This window comes from Rhipicephalus sanguineus, chromosome 5 (genome assembly GCF_013339695.2).
Source record: "Rhipicephalus sanguineus isolate Rsan-2018 chromosome 5, BIME_Rsan_1.4, whole genome shotgun sequence".
Lineage (NCBI taxonomy): Eukaryota > Metazoa > Arthropoda > Arachnida > Ixodida > Ixodidae > Rhipicephalus > Rhipicephalus sanguineus.
In genome coordinates, this window is record NC_051180.1 from 111,737,269 (window position 1) to 111,757,126 (window position 19,858).

The window sequence follows — 19,858 nt, forward strand, 5'->3', positions numbered from 1 at the left end:
GTAAACGGCGCACCCGACGCACATAGCGTCCCTAACAGCGTTGCGTACGTAAAAGCGCGGCGTCTTGCTTAGAGCGCGTGAGCAGTTTTTCTGCTCGCTGACTTCTCACGGGCGCAACGCCGTTACGGTAGTGATGCAGAACTATCGATGGTACTATCGATACTATCGATAGCCGAGTCACTATCGAACTATCGATGGTAAACAATACTATCGATAGTGCTATCGATAGTAAAAAATTTGATGGTACTATCGATAGTATAAAATCAACATCACAAACTCATTGCAGAATAAACTTGGTTCCCCGCACGCGTGGTACATAGTGCAGCCGGAGGAGCAGGCTGAAGTTGACATGCTTCTGTTCTTCACCTGAGTGCTTCGCTGACACATGGTCATAAAGTCAAGCTATTCAAGTGTAGCGGGAAGGAAGGCGTTACATGCAGTGGAACTGCGCGGCTTTAAATTCATATTGCATTTTATGATTTCAAAATAAAAAAAGTTTCATGAACAACATTTGTTAATTGCAAGGTGCAACTGGCTGATTTTGGATTTGAATTTATTTATTTATTTATGGACATAGTCCGCTATTTTCACTGCGGAAATAATTAATTTCTTTCGCCGAGAATTGCTCATAAATTAATCGAAGCTGATAGTAGGCTATCGCAAATATTTTGGCAATATGGCCGGCCCGCAACAGCATCATTATTCACACCACTATCTATAGTACTGTCTGTCACGTGGTTGTGACGGTGAAGAATGTTGCAGCAAGACTGGGAAATACGGAGCTCTTTATTTGGGCAATCTTGTGCCAACAAAATTAAAACTAAAAATACAAGCGGTACAGGCTGCGCACTTAGCGGCGAGAACAGTCGTCGTCGTCGAGTAATCTGATCATCGGTGGAACGCGTCGCCTTTTATACAGCCATCGAATCTTCCAACGTTATCGCTGGCGTTCGCGTAAGCTCTCAAATAAACTTGACTTTCCGCGTTCGGCGCGTAGTCTTAATAGAATGATCTCAAACAACCGTGAAGCTTCGCTGACATTACGGCTCGGTCTGCATCAAACGTTCTTAACAGTCTTTCTGGGTGAAGCCCGAATACAGCAAAACAAATCAATACACACGCGTGGCAGTAATATCGCTAGTAATATTGACCATGATACTACCTATTGCACTATCGATAGTTTGTCGATAGTAGTACTATCGATAGTTTGTATACACTATCGATAGTTTTAAAAAAACTATCGATACTATCGATAGTCAATTTACCGATAGTTCTGCATCACTACGTAACGGACGCTACGCATGCAGCTCGTCTTCTATAGTACATGCGCCGGCCGCGGTTGCGTGGGAGGCGCTGCGACATGGGGGCCGAGAGGAGGAAAGAGGCGAACATTATGTGGACGCGCCGTCGGGAGGAGTGTCCACACCTAAATTATTTTTCTTACACCGTGGTTGCGAAGGAAGCCCATAAGACACCCATGATCCATTTCCTCGGGGATTCAATAAAGTTCTTCCCCTCTCTCTCTGTTTCTCACGTTAACGTATGTTATATAGCGTGGTGGGAGAGTGAAATAACGACCGCGTGTCACACAATGCGAATAACGTAACTAGTGGGTCGTTTAAAGCTTCTGACACATTACAAAGGGCTCAGCCATAATAATTCATCGTCATCAGGCGTCGCATCAACAAAGTTCACATAATATCTTACAGACGTACGTGTAGCTGGTACCTCTCTTCTCCGCAGAACGATGAATAATGGAGTAGTGGGTGCTTCCCAACTTCACAAAATTATGATTTATGGCGTAGTGGGTACCTTGCTAGTGCACTTGTATTAGTAGCGCCAAGATACTTTACAACGGGCTCTAGAAATGCCGCTCTTCCAGCTTTCGCTGTGATTGTGCTGCGTTTTCCGCGCAGGCCTGGTGTTTCTTTCTGATGTCTCTAGTTTACGTATATTTTTTTTCCTTTTCTGTTCCCCAAGTGAAATGTAGTTAACAGGCTTTCTTTCTTTCTTTCTTTCTTTCTTTCTTTCTTTCTTTCTTTCTTTTTGCTTTCTTCGTTTCTTTCTTTCTTTCTTTCTTTCTTTCTTTCTTTCTTTCTTTCTTTCTTTCTTTCTTTCTTTCTTTCTTTCTTTCTTTCTTCTTTTCTTTCTTTCTTTCTTTCTTTCTTTCTTTTTCTTTCTTTCTTTCTTTCTTTCTTTTTCTTTCTTCGTTTCTTTCTTTCTTTCTTTCTTTCTTTCTTTCTTTCTTTCTTTCCTTCCTTCTTTCTCTTTTTCTTTCTTTCTTCCTTTCTTTCTTTCTTTGTATGAAAGTGAATAAACAAAATAATGATTATCAAGCACGTGCACGCTGTAATACTATAAAAACACAGATAAAAAGGAGGTAAATAAATTTTACTATTTAATTGGGTGAAAAAGAAACCTCCACTAGTCATTTATCCCCCAGAGTGGGTTCGTGCCACGGATACAAGGATCTACTCTACTCTACTCTACTTCACTCCATTTCAGCTAACATTTGCTCTGTTAAGCAGATCGCCCTTTATGACTGCAAGGTTCAAGTCACGAGGCATTCAAAAACACATCTATAGTATCTGAAGCGCCTCGTGAAAATGCTTCTGGTAAACAAAAAAAAATTGCTGCTGCGTAGCATTACGCGAAAATGTTGCGGTATATAAATGAAAGGCATATCTTGCGGTATTTCTTTCATATAAAACGGTTTAGTAGCATAATGAAACTTGGCACTTCAATATGGTCGAGAACTTTAAGAGCCGAGGCGGTAAATGTCTTTACGCAAGGTGCTTTCAGCGTTGTGCGTAGCGAGTTCAAAGAACGGCGAGCCAGAGCACTCCAGCAGCTATTCATTGCCAAAGGCCACTTCGCCGCATAGCTTATTTTCTTCTCTACGCAGCGTGGCATCTCAGCCGCGACAAACTTTAGTGTTGAAATTACGAGGTTGTGGTTAAGACTGTCACCCGCCGCAAGAACCAGTGAGCCATCATAGATCGGACCCGCTGCTCGTCAAGCGTCTTATTCAGGGCGTCTCCACGCGGCCTCGTAGCCTTGTGCTTGTGGTACCGAGATTTTATGCTTGGAGGAAGCTGGCAACTTAATTGGGATTTCATCGAGTTCTAGTGCGCCTGACAGCGATTCACTAACCAAATAAAAACGTTTTCTGAACAAAAGACCATTGCACAGGGAATTCAACTGTCCTGAAAGGCCACGCAACGCTGGCTTTCAGGAACAGATTTGTGAGACAGTGTTGCCTTAATTTTTTTGTTTCTTATTGTGACACGGTTTGAGAAATTGTGATAGCGCCACTGGGCCGTGCATCGGCTTCTGGAAAGAAAATTTTGGTCGTTAGGGATAACCGTAATCGGACTTGCTAACGGCGCTACTGTGGCTCACTTGTAGCTTAGCGAATATGTGGTGTAATCTTGGGAGGAAGCTTTTAGGACAATATTTTATTGTTTGTTTATTAGTTATTTGTGTCTATGTTCAAACAGACTGAGTTGACGCTAATCTCGCAAGTGAAATTTGGCACTTATGTGCAGGAGGTACTCCTGAATGAGGTTTCGAGACACATTACTCCATATACAGGGCGTCCCAGCTATCACGCAGCCCGATCTAAAAAAATAGGGAACATCGTTACGCGTAGCACACGTATTGCATATTGTTCCCAGTATACTGTAGTCACCATTACTAATCTTTTCGTTAATTAGGTTAAGTGATTGAGTACTAAATGTATTTCTAAATCGACAAGTACTCACATAATCATTAACATGTCCATGAGGCATATGGTTTTCGGTTAATAAAGAAAGCCCGCCAAATCGGAAAAGTGACACATGACTAGACCGCAGCGCGCATCGGGAAGCAGCGCCCTCAAACAGGTTCACTGTAGGGTAGCAAGTCAAGAAAAATGTAATGGATCACCCTATCTACCCTCCCCGGGCGAAGAAACGCGCCGCTTTGGTCTTCAGCCAGCCATAATCTGAACAGTGCTTCCGCCGCGTTATCCATAAGAACAGTCGATCATCAGGTACGTACGTACATACGGATAATGATAGCGGCGTACAATTGGGTGCAAGGAATCCCTGCAAAACTGCGACGCATTTTGTTGGCGCTCGTTTTGTACCCTCGCCAAAGTGCGGGACGCTGTCTCTGGCAACCGACGAGCGGAAAAGCGGTTGCTTGCAGTAAGCTGATTTGAGGGCGCTGCTTTCTTTTGCAGGTGCGAGCATAGTCACGTATTATTTTTCATATGTTGTGGCCTTTTTTATAAGCCGGAATCAATGAGCGCTTAAGTAATACGTTGCTGAAAAGAGCGCGATCATTTGAACATGCCTACATATGCCTCATTGACATTTTAATAATTAGGTGAGTACCTGTCGAGTTAGAAACGTAATTAGGACTAATCAGCTAAACCTCATTGACGAAAACATTTAGTAGTAAGCGCTACCGTATACTGGTAACAATATGCGCTAGGTGTGCTTCGCGTAACGACGTTCTCCTTTTTTTTATATAGTTGGGACGCCCTGGATATTTAGATATACAGACAACATACACCGCAACGTTTAGAGAGACAGGTGACAGGTGAGTGGCTCTTTCACCACTGTATGCAGTGGTCTAGTAATAAGAAAATGCAAACGCATACAGTTCAATAGGATGGTTGATGGTAGACAAGCCCCGAAACATGATTTGCGCGCTTTGTTTAATAAAAAAAATGGAGCAGCTACGCACTTGCGGTGCGAAGACTGCGGAAGCAGTGGAGCTGGTGGCGTTGCCCTCCTCCTCACCTTCACCTCCCTTTCCCACCCATTACTATATTATACTATACATGGCTAGGGTGAGCACGAAGAAGTATTTTCTACAATTTATAAGTTATTGATCAATTATTCCTTCACTGTCGATTGGTTATAACGCAAGGTATCGGTCATGCATTTGGGTCAGCCAAGCGTGTTCTAAAATTTATTGGTTAATGATCGATTGTCGATTAGCTATTGATGGGCTATCGATTGGCTATCACTAGGATTTGGCCAAGCCTTTGAGTCATGCTAAGCACAAACAAGCATTTCGTAGAATTGTCCTGTTATTGATTGATTATCGATTAGCTAATGATTGGTTATCGATTGGCTATCACTAGGCATCGATGGCTATGCTAGGCGCTGCTTGGCACACATTCGCTTTCAGTGGCACATACTCGCCAAATCCAGGCAGGGTTTTTGCGAACGCTGCACTGACCAACGGTGAGCTTAAAACAGCTCCAGAGTTAAAACAAGAATGGTAGAGAGGTGCACTCGCATAGACACAGCAGGTACTCGTAGGCGCTGCGGCGGCTCGTATGTTTTACGACATAAAACCCCAACAATGATTATTATTATCGCGATCAGGGCCAATCCGCATTGGATTTCATGACTGCCATCAAAAATGATCGCTACTGAATGATGTAAACTGATGCCGTTTGGCGCAGACGTCTGCCAAATCGCGATCTGTGAGTCAGATTGAGATGCGCAGTTCGCGGATATCTTGATGCCGATCGGGCTTTGTCGGGATTAAGCGTGACCGTGTAGCAGCACCTGATGCGGATCGAGCCTAATGCGGGACGGCCCCGATCGCGATCAACAATGCCCGTGTGACGCAGGTGCTAAACGCGGAGACGAAGCGCACTCAAGAAAGCCTGGTGATGCCTGACAAACACCAACCCTTTGTGAAGTGGTCCGTTTTGCATGATCCTATGTGCTGGCGTGACACGATCAAGGAGGTTAAACGGACACGATACAGCTTCGCTGGTCACCCTCCTTCACAGGATGGCGTAGCACCTAACTCATTTCATCAGTGGCACAGTCTTTATCATTATCCACTGAGGCCCCCGCGCCTGTAGCTTTATTACATAAAAGTAGGATGCGTTCCAAGAAAGCATTTTTGGCTATATATATGCCGTGATAGTTCATGTTCGAAGGCGTTAGCAATAAGGATGTAAAAGGAAACCAACAAATATTATTTCCTATGCTTTATGCTCAGGTTGCCCGAAACAACTATGATATCTACAGCTACAAGTTACTGTTTAATATGTGCAAGCACTGAGGTTATTCAAGACAGCGTACTCGAGCGCTGTGTGTATGTATTTAGCTCCATTGACGACAGTTGCAGCACACGTGCTCATTGTGCTCATTGTCGCATACAGACTACAAAGCACTCTCCTTCAGTGGGTTACAATTTAAGAATCACAAATGTAGTTTCGCCGCACGAGCGAAGCAATGATTGCGGTAGCGGCAAGCAGCTTAAAACTTCCACAGCGCCGCTCAAGCACAAAGCACGCGTGAAAAGTGCACTCGTTTTGTATCTCTATGTAACCGATCCGTTACACGTATGGCCACTGCCTTTCGCGAACCGCGCCGAATGTCTGGGAAGGTTCCAGTTTCTTTTAGAATCTTCTGATAGGCCAGAACCCGCAAACGCGAAGGGTTGAGTTTGTTCTGGAACTATCGCAGCCACCAGCGATAAGACTGCAAGGTTCGATGCCACATGTACAAATGCCGGCGCGCCTAGCCGCAGATCATATTACCGACGACCGATGCTCTGTTCGCCGCTATCAGTGTACACGGTGCATTGCTGTAGCTTGAGTTTTCATTTCCGGGGCACAGTTTCGCCCAAATAAAGAGTTCCGTCATGAACACGCTGACTGCTGCCTTCGTCAACGTCACCATAAATACCACGTGGCAACATAAAAATAATGGCACGCATGTCATGAAAGGCATAATTTACACGCCAAGCTTATGGTGAAGTCGCAGCCGGTCCGCTGGCTTGATATGCACCAAAATCGGTATTGCGTGACGTGACTGTATGACGAACATAAATACCAGGTGGTAACATGAAAATAGTGGCACGCATGTCATGTTACCACCTGTCACTGTTTACATGCCATGCTCATGGTGCACCCGCGGCCGATTCGCTTGCTTTCTATGCACCAAGACTGGTAGCGCGTGACGTGACTGTGCAAGTAAAGCTGGTATGGGGGCTAGTTGGTGCGAATACATCGCTTGTTCGCGCTGCCAGGAACTCGACGACTGTGTGTGTCTTTTCCCGTATCAAGTCGTCCAGTTCCTAGCAGCGCGAACACGCCATCTATAATTGTGCCTTTTGTGTCAATCCGGCAGACCCCACGCATTGTGGGAATCAATCTGATGCGAAGCAGCCTACAAAGAGTTGCATATATCGCCTTGTTCGTCTTTGAGGCAGATGAAGTCATTCATGTCATGACATCTAGTTCACTATATATCGCATGTTTGTAATGCATGCATGCATGCATGTAGAATCTTGTATATGCAACACATGACCTGTCCACTTAACAAAACGGCCGGAAGCGCGCAAAGACAGCATAATGTGAAACCATGCCGTACATGTCATGCATGTCATGATTTTCGCGTTACCACATTTCATTCATGTTCGTCATACGGTCACCTCGCGCTATACAAATTGGTGTATATCAAGCTACCGAACCGGCCGCGCGCGCACCATGAGCGTGTCAAGTAATCGATCCTGTACATGACACAAGTCATGATTTTCATGTTACCACGTGTCACTAACGTTTGTCATACAGAAATATCTCGTCATATCAATTTTGGTATATATTGGACCGCGAACGCCCCGAGACCATGTCATGTAAATCATGTTTTCCATGGTATGCCTGCCATATGATTTACACGTCATGACCAGTAACTTATGTTCGTCATACACTCTTGTCACGCCATGCCAATTCTGGTGTGCATCAAGCTAGCGAAGCGGCCGCGCACCATGAGCGTGGCATGAATATCATGCTGCACATGGCGTACATGTCATTATTTTCAAGTTACCACCTGTATTTTATATTAGTTATACAGTGATGTTAGGCCATACCAAATTTCGTATACATCCCATTATTGAAACGGCCAGGAGAGCACATAGTCGTGGTCGGATAGATAGATAGATAGATAGATAGATAGATAGATAGATAGATAGATAGATAGATAGATAGATAGATAGATAGATAGATAGATAGATAGATAGATAGATAGATAGATAGATAGATAGATAGATAGATAGATAGATAGATAGATAGATAGATAGATAGATAGATAGATAGATAGATAGATAGATAGATAGATAGATAGATAGATAGATAGATAGATAGATAGATACTACGTTCAAACTCGCAGAAGTTCGCTAAGAAATGCTTCGCATTTATTAAATGCCGACAGCCGAGCGCGTAAATGCCGCGCAGTTCGCATTTCTTTATCGCGTTAGTACGTGTGCGTGCCCCTGTTGGCAAGTGAAAACTGCAGCTATGTATTTCCTAATCAGGTAGAGAACAACAGTATGCTGCTTTCGGGGCTGCAAAAACGCACGGAATGCGTAAAACATGCGTTACTCCCCGTGAAATCAACAGCGCTCTGCCGCAGCTTCGCCTGCGCTGGACCAAATATGGCGGCAGGCAGGACGGTCGCGGACTTTTCCCGTTCCTGTGATTTCATTTAATGCGTGCCTTTCGCGCCACCTCGCGGATGATAGCGAACACGCTGAAGCACCTCCGATTCTGCGTAGCACCTGCGGTAAATGATGTATATAAATAGCTCGTCGTTATTAAGCTGCAGGATGTATGGCGCGTGGTAGAGTTGTCTAACACGGCGCGCTGCTGAGCGAGGGGCCGCAGGTTCGAATCCCCTGTCACGCGCTTGGGAAAATTTTGCTTCTAATTTATTCTTCTTTGTGGCGTATGTATATATATAAATATATATATATATATATATATATATATATATATCTATATATATATATATATATATATATGCGCGCGCGTGTGTTGTGTGTGTGTGTGTTTGTATACATGGAACATGATTTCGACGGCAAAAACTCACCGAGAGGCTCCATATAGTTATTAACGCAGTAAAGCAATACAGGAACCCTTGCCCTTTACGTAAGTGTTTTCCTTACGTATTTGTCTTCCTTGAGCAGTTCACCTGTTTAGGCGCTAGCCGTGCCCGTGGAAGGTATCTGGTCGTCACGCAGAGCGTGCACGGGCACCCCTCCCCCCCCCGCGGTTTCCCGCTGGGTCACCTGGCCTTACGGTGAAGCGAGAGTGAGGCTCGGTAGGAAGGGTACAGGGCTGCGCCTCGCCGACAGTGGCCAGAGAAATATTCGCTCAGAGTGGGAGAAGGTGAGGAGCATTGTTGTACACCCGCTCGGATCTGGAGACGGTCATGGAGACGGTGTACACGCAACGACTCCTTGGCAAACTTTCTTGGCAGCGTGTGAACATGGCATGCAGAACACCAGCGCGTGCAACGCTGCTTGCGTTCCAGCGCAGCCGTGATAGTAACACGCATATTGGTCGAGTGGCCGGGTGAAACGGGCCACGGCCGCACTGGAAGACAACTGACGACAGATCAGCGGCCGCGTCACATATCGCGCTCCGGTTCCTAGATGCAGCCATAGGTGACGTAAATACCTCGGTCGCGGTAAGTCGCGGACGAAGTGGTAGCCGCACAGTGAAATGAGGAAGTCAACTCGATGAAAGATTAGATTGCTAAATCAGAAACGGCTGATCGCCAACAAGCCCACGATCGAGAGAGCATCAGTTACTGAAAAACGGTGCATAAATACGCATGCGACCAGCGCACCTTCGAGGGCAGCATTGCTGTACACTCGCCGGCACCGGGGTTTTTTCGTACGACACCACTGAAATGTGTGTTACAAACACTTCAGTTAAAATCTTTACGCAGAATCTTCGTTGTGAGGTGTCTGTGTCGGTCAAATACAAATAATTGATGTAAGCTTTGCCTACAGCCGTGGTCGTCCCACCCACAGAGAAAACTTGCTAAATGCTCTATTCATTCGCATTTGCTCATTTTCGCAATGTCAAGCAATTTTCCCGTATTTAAGATAGGTAAATTTCACATACAGACATATAATCATATCTTTGGTTTCTCTTCTAAAACTTGAACTTCTTGCCCAATTGCAGCAAAGTTCCGATATCAGTGCTCAGCTAAACCTAATATTACAAGTACTGATGACGAACTTTCAGTTCTAAGTATGCATGATAACTCCATTAACAGTGAGAAAAAAAGGACTTACTGTTAGAAAGGAAACTACCTAGCAAGACTCTTTTGCACAGATTAATGGCAGGCGCGCCGCAGTTCTGGTGGCAGAGCTTGCATTTATCCTTAGGTTGCGACCGACTATATGTAATTCTAAGCGGTACATATATATACAAGGCAGAACCAAGGCTTTTCTTTTGTGAATATTTTTTTATACTTGCCTTGGAAGAGGCCTTTGCTCGGCGTTGGGTGTAGTCGTACTGATGGTGATGATGATGATGGCATAACATGCCTCTAACATTCGCAGAGTTTCACTCACGAGCGTGAGAAGCGCGTTTTTTTTTCTCGAAAACACATACATCGATAGTACTAAGCTATCGATCACATTCGCGTTCAAAGTGCACTCTATGATACACTAGAAGTTTTGGAAATAAGAAAGAATCACATGCATTTCAATGAGTTCAGATATATTGTGTCTGGAGCATCTTCAAGATCACCATTCAAAAAGGGGGGCATCAATAAAGAATATCATTCATTAATAATAACATGTGGGGCTTCACGTCCAAATCCGCGATATGATTATGAGAGACGGAAATTTCGACCATCTGGTGATCTGTAACGTGAACTGACATCACGCAGAACACGGGCTTCTAGCATTTTCTGTTCATAGAAATGCGACTGCCGCGGCCGGGATCAAACCCGCGTCCTTCGGGTCAGCAGCTGAGCGCCATAAACACTGTTCCACCATGGTGGACGAAATAATGTCATCCAGTATTGGGAATTAGTACTCGAAAGCGTCAAAAAATTACGCATCATCTCCCCCTACGGGCAACCATGGCGGGATGCGAAAGCATCGCGGGGGGTGAGTATCGAGTCTCCGTTTCTCTTATGTGACTTAGGAGACGGTGGTTGTCGAGGCGTTTGAATTACCGCTTGCCGACGCTGACGTTTACGTTCGGCTTCCAGAGCCTTCCTCTGCTCGGCGGCGGTGGCGCTGCCGCTGCAGCTAGCGCTCACGTTGTCGTTGTTCATGGCGTTTCGCACACCGTTGCCATACCGTTGCACAGAGAGAGAATGACGGAAGCACAGCGTTTGCCATACCGTTGCACAGAGAGAGAATGACGGAAGCACAGCGAACGCGCGCTTTTTCAGCCTCGCAGCTTCGAGATTCACTGGCCGGCGTTCCCGTTTGCGTTCAGCTTCGCGAGCATCCATAGCGCCGTTGCGAAGGAGAGTGCAACGGGAGCGAGCGAGCGCCGCATTACATACGAGCGCACAGCTGTGGCGGAGAGAGAGAAAAATCACAGCATATCCACGGAGTGAATGATGATGAGTGGGCGAAGCTCCGGAGGTTCATCGGTAAACCGTGAATCTTCCGTGAATTCTGCCCAGTACATCATCACCGACGTGAGATCGGGCGCGTTTATACTAAAGGTTCGATGAGTTATGATGACTTGCAGCTCACTTTAATTTTACATGTACGCTGTGAATTTTCATTGTTTAGAAAACCATCGCTTTAGAAAACATCTGGCGTCTTTCGTTAAGCAGCTCGCGTCTTTTCCTTTTGCTTTAGAAACATCTGGCGTTCTTTCGTTTTGCTTTTAGAAAACATCTGGCGTCTTTCGTTGGTTTATTTCATCAATCAACGGCGTTTTGAAGAGAATTTTATTGCGATAGCAATTATATGGACAGTCTCGGCTGGAAAATGTCCGTCCCCGTCGCCGTCATTCACCGTATATGTATAAGTATGCATATATATGAAAAACCATAAAGAAAAATAATTCAGAAATTCTTTCCGACGCGCGGAATCGAACGGGCGACCTCGCGATTTGCAGCCCGCCGCGTTAGACGTAAGGCCACGACAGCACCGTCTTTCAACGTGCTAACGGCGCGCTATTTATATACATCATGTAATTCAGCATGCTTTCTTAATGGCTACATAGATGGCGCGACGTGCGCGCGCCGCTCCTGCGATCGCCGTTGCTCTTCGCTCTACAGGGCGTGGTTGTTTAAGGGGCGGCCGGTGGGGTGCTTCGCTTCGCTCGCTGCAGCGGCCGCGTTTGCGGAAGGAGCGCGCTGTTCAAACAGAAATAAGTAACAAAAGTGACAATTAGTTCGCGCTCTCTTGTGTGTATCTGTTCGTTCGTTTCGTGCGTCCTGCTTTATGTTTCAGCAGTGCGCTTCAAAGTGTCGAGCTGTGACGCATTAGTTCGCGCTCGTCCTGTGTGCGTTCTTTTCGTGCGTCCTTTGGGCTCGAGCGACGCGCTGGCAATTTCGAGCTGCTTTCCATTCTTCGCGTTACATTACAATTTATTGCTATCGCATTCATTGCTTCGCCGTTGCGGCGAAACTGTGACTTTTTTTTTATTGTTTAATCACGCACAGGAGAAATCGCACCAGGCACTACCTTGGAGGTAAACAATGGCTGCTAATGGGAATGAGAGACAGAATAAGTCGGCTTTTAGCTAACACTTACACTTCTACTAACGTTTCCTACTGGAACATGCCAATGGCTGCTAGTGGGGAGTGAGAGACAGAAGAATTCGGCTTTTAGTGAACGCGCACGCTGCGAATTTTTTATTGTTCAACAACGCACAGGAAAGATCTCCCACCGGCACCACCTTGGAGGTCAAGATCTGGTACTAGCGTTACGACTGGTTACGCACTACTACGACTACGAGGGACGAACGCGTGCCCCATTAAGGAGCTTCGCCCCTAAAACGGGAGAGGAGAACGAAGCGGAGGCAGCACTCACGCCACCTCCTCCCACCTCCTCGCGTGAGCGCGAGGAGATGGGAGGAGGTGGCGTGAGCGCAGTATGGGTGCGGACGCCGCAGAACGGACACTGCCTCGAGCATAAGACGCTTGCGCATCTAAAAAGACGCTGTGCACCTTGGTACGCAATGTATGTCGCACCCTTGCGCGCCCTTCATAGGGCGCCCTTGATAAAGCACTTCACAAATTAGAAGACTATTTCTGTGGTTAGCCCACAAGGAAAGAAGGTTGCCAGCTCCACAGAAGCAGAATAATAAAAATAGATGAGGCCGGATGCTCGCTGATGTAAAAATTGCCACCAAATTATAAACGGCCTGACATTTTTGTGGGAGCAAAATAACGGCAGGACGGAACAATGTACGGCCTCGGAATCGGCAAGCACCATTCTGTTTCATGCGGGCCCTATATCAGAATTATATACAATAAAAAAGGCGACATCGGAAGTAGGATAGAAGTGTAGGACAGCGGAACAGAGATTCCTACGCAGCCATGAACAACACTGGAACGGTCACACAAATAAGTGCCGGCCCAATGCACACACAAAAAAGCGGAAGCCAACAGCTATACCTCGATAAGGCTGGACGAGAGAATTGGTCGCCTGCGTAGACATTCCGGCTGCCGTTTCAGATTAGAGCAGAGCCTTTGCGAGTTGTGCAGAAACCGAAAACCAAACAAGGCCATAAGGAAACCAAAACAATTAAGTAATGGCAAAGCGAAGAGGTAAGATCGTCCGACTGCTAGTGGCGAAACGACTCAACCAAGTGAAAGGCGCGCCCCTAGCGACTTAATAAGGAAAGTTACAGGGAGCGGGAACACAGACGACCACAATCGATTTCATCCCTTATTTCAAGCCAGTTGCACTCACACTTGGGTTCTGTGTACCCGCAGAGAGAGAACTGACCACGAAGCATTGGTGAATTTTCTTCATTTCGGTGAGTTTAGGTATCCTTGAGTAAAGCGGGGACGAAATTCATTTTCTAGCTGAACGGAGACATGGCGACACTTGCTTTATTAACGTGATAGCGTTAAAGAGCTCGTTCCACAGAAATTGTGGTGTCGGTGTCGGCGTCGTTGGTTGTGAGCGAAAAATCATAACTTGTATAAAATAAATAATAAAAAAATCTTACGTTCGAGTGGAATTGAACCCAGGCCTTCTGCGTGGCAAGCAGATGTTCTATACAGAGCCACTCCATTGCTTGGAACTGCACTGAAATTAGCTTAATGCTTCACAAACATAGCGCGTCCTGTGTACAGGTGTCACAGTACGAGGATGTAATATCGCAGTAGAACGGGTTACAAGCGTATTTGCCATCGGGCGACACAGCAGGTGAACTGCATAACGAGTTGGTGGTTTAAAGCCGGCCATACATTACAAAAGGCACACACATTACTGCGCGTATTCCCTTACGAACGTCTAGTGGGCGCATCGCAACTTCGAAAAAGTATCGTGCGCGTTAATTGCTGCTGGTTAAAGCAATGCCACGCATTACAAAAGGGCATACACATTAGTACGCGTATTCTCTTACACGAACGTAGTGGTACACTGTTGTCATAAAGTGCTGTTGAAGAGGGCTGAAACCTTTACTCTTTACTAACGTATGTAGAGTGTGTGTATGTGTGCGTGTGTATGTGTGCGTGTGTGTGAGACCGGGTGACTGAACATAATGACAAGCGAAACATAGCACCTTGAGGATGGGCCGGATATCGCTATCGCGTTCCACTCTCAAAGGCGAAGCTTAAGCGTCCCCCCATTTTTAGGGGCGAAGCTCCTTAAGGCGGCACCCGTTCGTCCCTCGTAGTTGTCGTAGTCGTAGCGCGTAACCAGTCGTAACGCTAGACCAGATCTTGACCTCCAAGGTGGTGCCGGTGGGAGATTTTTCCGTGCGTTGTTGAACAATAAAAATTCGCAGCGTGCGCGTTAACTAAAAGCCGAATTCTTCTGTCTATCATTCCCAATTAGCATCCATTGGCATGTTCCAGTAGGAACGTGAGTAGAAGTAGAAGTGTAAGTGTTAGCTAAAGCCGACTTCTTCTACTCTCATTCCCATTAGCAGCCATTGTTTACCTCCAAGGTAGTGCCTGGTGAGATTCCTCCTGTGCGTGATTAAACAATAAAAATTTTGAGCAAAACGCCGTTGATTGATGAAATAAACCAACGAAAGACGCCAGATGTTTTCTAAAAGCAATACGAAAGAACGCCAGATGTTCTAAAAGCAAAACCAAAAGACGCCAGCTGCTTAACGAAAGACGCCAGATGTTTTCTAAAGCAATGGTTTTCTAAACAATGAAAATTCACAGCGTACATGTAAAATTAAAGTGAGCTGCAAGTCGTCATAACTCATCGAACCTTTAGTATAAACGCGCCCGATCTCACGTCGGTGATGATGTACTGGGCAGAATTCACGGAAGATTCACGGTTTACCGATGAACCTCCGCAGCTTCGCCACTCATCATCATTCACTCTGTGGATATGCTATGATTTTTTCGTTTATGTTATCTCTCCTACAGTACTCGTTTCGTGCACAGGTGGAGGAACGCATGGAGGATTATTGACAGCAATATTATGCACCCAATAAGTTCACCGTTGCGACGTCGATAATGTAGAATGTCGATAGGAAACTATAGGAGCAAACATGATGCTCCGGAGTTAAAAAAATGTCACAGTTTCGCCGCAAGGGCGAAGCAATGAATGCGATAGCAAGAAATTGAAATGTCACACGAAGAACCAGAAGCAGCTCGATACTTGCAGCGCGCCGCTGAAGCGCAAAGAAGGACGCCCTAAAAGAACGCACAGGCATGCACAGGGCAAGCGTGAACTAACAACTGTCACAGTTGTTACGTCTGTGTGCTTGAGCAACCCGCTGCAAGTGTCGACAATGGAAAATCAGCTTCTTTTAAACTGCAGCACGTCGAGTGACCCCTTCGTTTCCTTCCACACGGGGTCGTTTGATGCAAGATGTGCCTAACAGGGACTTTAGATGTGCCCGGTGTTCTTTGTTTTAGGGGCGAAGCTCCTTAAGGCGGCACCCGTTCGTCCCTCGTAGTTGTCGTAGTCGTAGTGCGTAACCAGTCGTAACGCCAGTACCAGATCTTGACCTCCAAGGTGGTGCCGGTGGGAGATTTTTCCTGTGCGTTATTGAACAATAAAAAATTCGCAGCGTGCGCGTTAACTAGCTGTGCTGAAACGGATGTTGCACGTTCTGACCCACGCTGTACAATTTGGCGCATTCAACTTTTGTTTCATGAGACAATATAAGGCATAAGTAATCTTGTAGATGTTTAGAAAATCTTTCGTAGGCGTTTCCTACCTTTAATGCTTTACGTGAGATGTGGCTTCACCAAGCGCCGAAGTATTTGCAAGCGTGGACATAAAGAACAAGACATTGTGAAAACCGACTTCCTCGTCAGTGATTTGAAAGGTGTAACAGCGTATCAATCAAGATACAGATATAATCACGTCGGTTATACTGTAGCTATTGGTAAAGAAATAAGCGCAGCGACACACATCTCGCATAGTTTTCAACGAAGCCAGCTACGCAATAGTAAAAAAGAAAAGAAAAAGAACTAAGAGCCTTCAGGCACTGGCCCGCGCCGGTCCCTTTTCCTCGCTCTGTCGGGACATGCAAATCAGCCTCGTTTTGCAGGTCATACGAAACAAAGCAAGCATGAGCGCAATGCCACTAACATACTTAATGTAAATTCGTCAAATATGAGCAAAACAATCTGAAATAGCTCAGATAGCGAGATGGGTAGGCTGATGAAAAAGATCCGTAAGCAGAAAATACCACAGAATTTTCCAAGCTGCACGGGCGAATGAACTGCAATTCTATTTTACATGCGCGCGAAAGGTCACACTACCTCAGGATTTCGGTCAGCGATATTACCGGGTCAATCACCTCATGAGTGCCGCCCACGACTCGTCTCAGTTTTCATTTCTTCCTGCATGTTCTTCAACGAGCGCGGCCTGAGACAATGGCAGCAGGATAGCCCACGCCTACGTCTATCGTGGGACGTCACGCAACGTCGCCTATTATCCACACCCACTGATGTACGGCTGCTTTAGCCAATGGGAAGCTCCTACGAACGTTGAGCTGAATGTACTCCTTACGACAATCACACTGCTCTTTCTTGCGAGCCGGTATATGCCACGCGATAATGAGATAATGACACTTCAGAATAGTCGCAACAAAGCCAGTATTTGAACATATTATAGACGGAAGTGCGGCCGCGACTGCATCGAAAAAATGTGTCAATCGTATCTGATGTTTTCTCGCTTCAAACCGCTGACCGAAGGAGGCCTGTGGTGTCCATTTTACGGACTCATTCCACTTTCTTGTCAGCCGCATCCCTCCATAAATGGGTTGCTGGATGTGCGAATAAGCTGTTAAAGACTCTTTTGCCATACTTGCATTAGGAATTTCTTGGGAATGGAATATTGGTGGTTGCTTCTCCGAAAGACCAGATTCAGAAGAGAAACGCTTCTCTCATGTACCTCGACAGAACCTCCTGTATCCTTTGCAATTTGCCTTCTTATTCAACGAAAAGTTATACGACTAAACTGGACGAAAAAAAAAACATGACAACTTCACATGGTGCACGAATTTTTTTAACAAAATTCAAAGAGCTGTTGTTCCTCATTGTGTTGACAGCGCAGACTCATTTTCTCTGTGATGTATCTAACAGGAAGCGTGTAACTATGGAGGTTAGATGCTGCGAAGACAGCTTAGTGTGTGTTCATTAGACGCTTGTATTGAATACTGCGTTTGACTCACACACGATCGACATCCCACACCTCACCAGCATATTCGTTGAACCTTTAATCTTCATGGTGAGAGGGCGGACGGTTAATGACATGATGACATTTATTCTGGCTGTATCATTTTACGCAAGTCGAAGTAATCACTCCTAGCTAATGAAGAGTGCCATAACGGCTGTATAGAGTGCAATAGAATGCTGCGAGCAGTTAAAGCAACTTAAGCCCTCGATCTTTTCTTTTTGGAAACACTTGGATTTGTTATGTTCGGCTTTATGGCGCAAAAGCAGCACTAATCATAATGCAGAGGAAACGCTTGGAGGAGGTGTCGAAGAGAAACGTTTCTCTCATGGAACAGAATAGGAACTGAACTGGTCTACAAGTTGGACAGCCGAGCAACAAAGCTAAGGTTGGGAGTTGGGTGTGGCGTCAAACCGCAATTACACGAAAAGAAAGTGGCATGTTCTCAGATGAAGTTGCACGTTCTTTGACTAAACAAGCGCGTCTTAGGGCTCTTTATGGTAGACAATATTTTTTTTCAACTTCCTCGAGTGAATGCGCAGCCCGGTCAATACGTGGAAGAGTTCGAAATGTATTCACGCATAGTATGTCATGCAATGTGTTTAACTCACGTGTTCGTCCCCAAGGCATTTGTCTTCTCTTACACTTGTTGCAGTTCGATTGGAAGCATACATTTAATGGTGCCTTATGATGCGTTGATCTCGTAACGTGTCCTCAGAAGCATATCATACGCTATTTAGGCCATCAGCGCCAGTAATGTTTTGTGTGGCGAGTTAATTAACCGCATTCATCACTGGGCCTCGGACAGCACTACCAGATAGAAGCCTGTGTGCCGCCAATGAAACATGTATGCAACCATATGTCGCCTTATTGGATAAGTAAAAGACCACAATCTTCATTAAGTTCAGAACTTTCACTTTCCACGGACGCACGCGCCCCATCAGCGTGACAGGCGTCTGATTGCTGTGCTAGTTACCCCACTGTTTCGCACCAGGACAACTGGTATAAAATTTCCGTCGTACTTGTCTTCGAAACTGAATGTCGAGGAGGCAGCTTCGGTTTGTAATGAAACAATGCAATCGCTACAACGCTTGTTAGTAATGAAGCGCACATATATTAGTAAAATAACTTGCAACTTATTAATAACGAAGTCAAGCTACAACTCAACTGATATTGATAATGCGGGAAGCTTTAATATTGTTCTTTCTATAGCACGAAAGTGTTTTATGCCGGGTTCCACTACGGCTCCACTGACGTACTTCTATCACGGATATGGCGTTTTAAAATATACACTAACAGATGACAAAAAACTAGAGAAAAAGTTCTGTCGCTGGGAGTCGAACCTACGACGCCTCGCTCCGCAGCGCGCGGCGCGATCCGACTCGGCCACAGACGGCACGTTCTTTAGCGTACTAACGGCGAGCTATTTATATACACCATTTGCCGTTGACGGTACTCAGAGATCGGTGGCACTTAAGCGTGTTTTCGTTATCACTAACGAGGTAGCGCGAAGGGCTCAAAGGGCGTAAATCCACTTCAGAATGACGCGCTTTAAAGGTCGTCGCCCCGCGCGTTGCGATGCGCGCGCGCCTCCACAGGGCGTGGTCGCTCGCGTGCGAGCACTTATCTCGTGATCGGGGGTGTTTGGAAGTTGGCGTTGAAGATACAGAGACCACGAAGGTCACTCCGGTCACCGCAGCGACCGCTTTTGCGAAAGGAGCCTGCTGTTCACACACAAACAAGTTACAACTGTGAGAGTTAGTTCGCGCTCATCCTGTGTATACTTGTGCGTTCGTTTCGTGCGTCCTCCTTTGTGTTTGAGCAGCGCGCTTTACCTGCCGAGCTGTGACAGACATTAATTCGCGCTAACCCTGTGTATGTTCTTTCCCTGCGTACTTTCTGCTCGAGCAGCGCGTTGCGAGTTTCGAGTCGCTTGCCGTTCTTCGCGTGACGTTAAAATTGTTGCTAGAGCATCCATTCTTTCGCGCTTGTGCCGAAACAATGCACAGCAAACGCTCAACTACGTCTGTGAAGACACGTTTGCCTTTCGTGTTATACCGATCCCTATGACAGAGGGATCAGCCATGTTTTAAATCTAAAATCTCTATATGGACGCTCATACAACCATTAGTTAATCAAGTAGCTGTAATGGCTGACGCAGTACGTGCCGTGGCAGGTATGTGCTTACTCCTGGAGTAAAAGTAAACTCTAGACAAAAAAAGATTACTTGTTAGACTTTTTT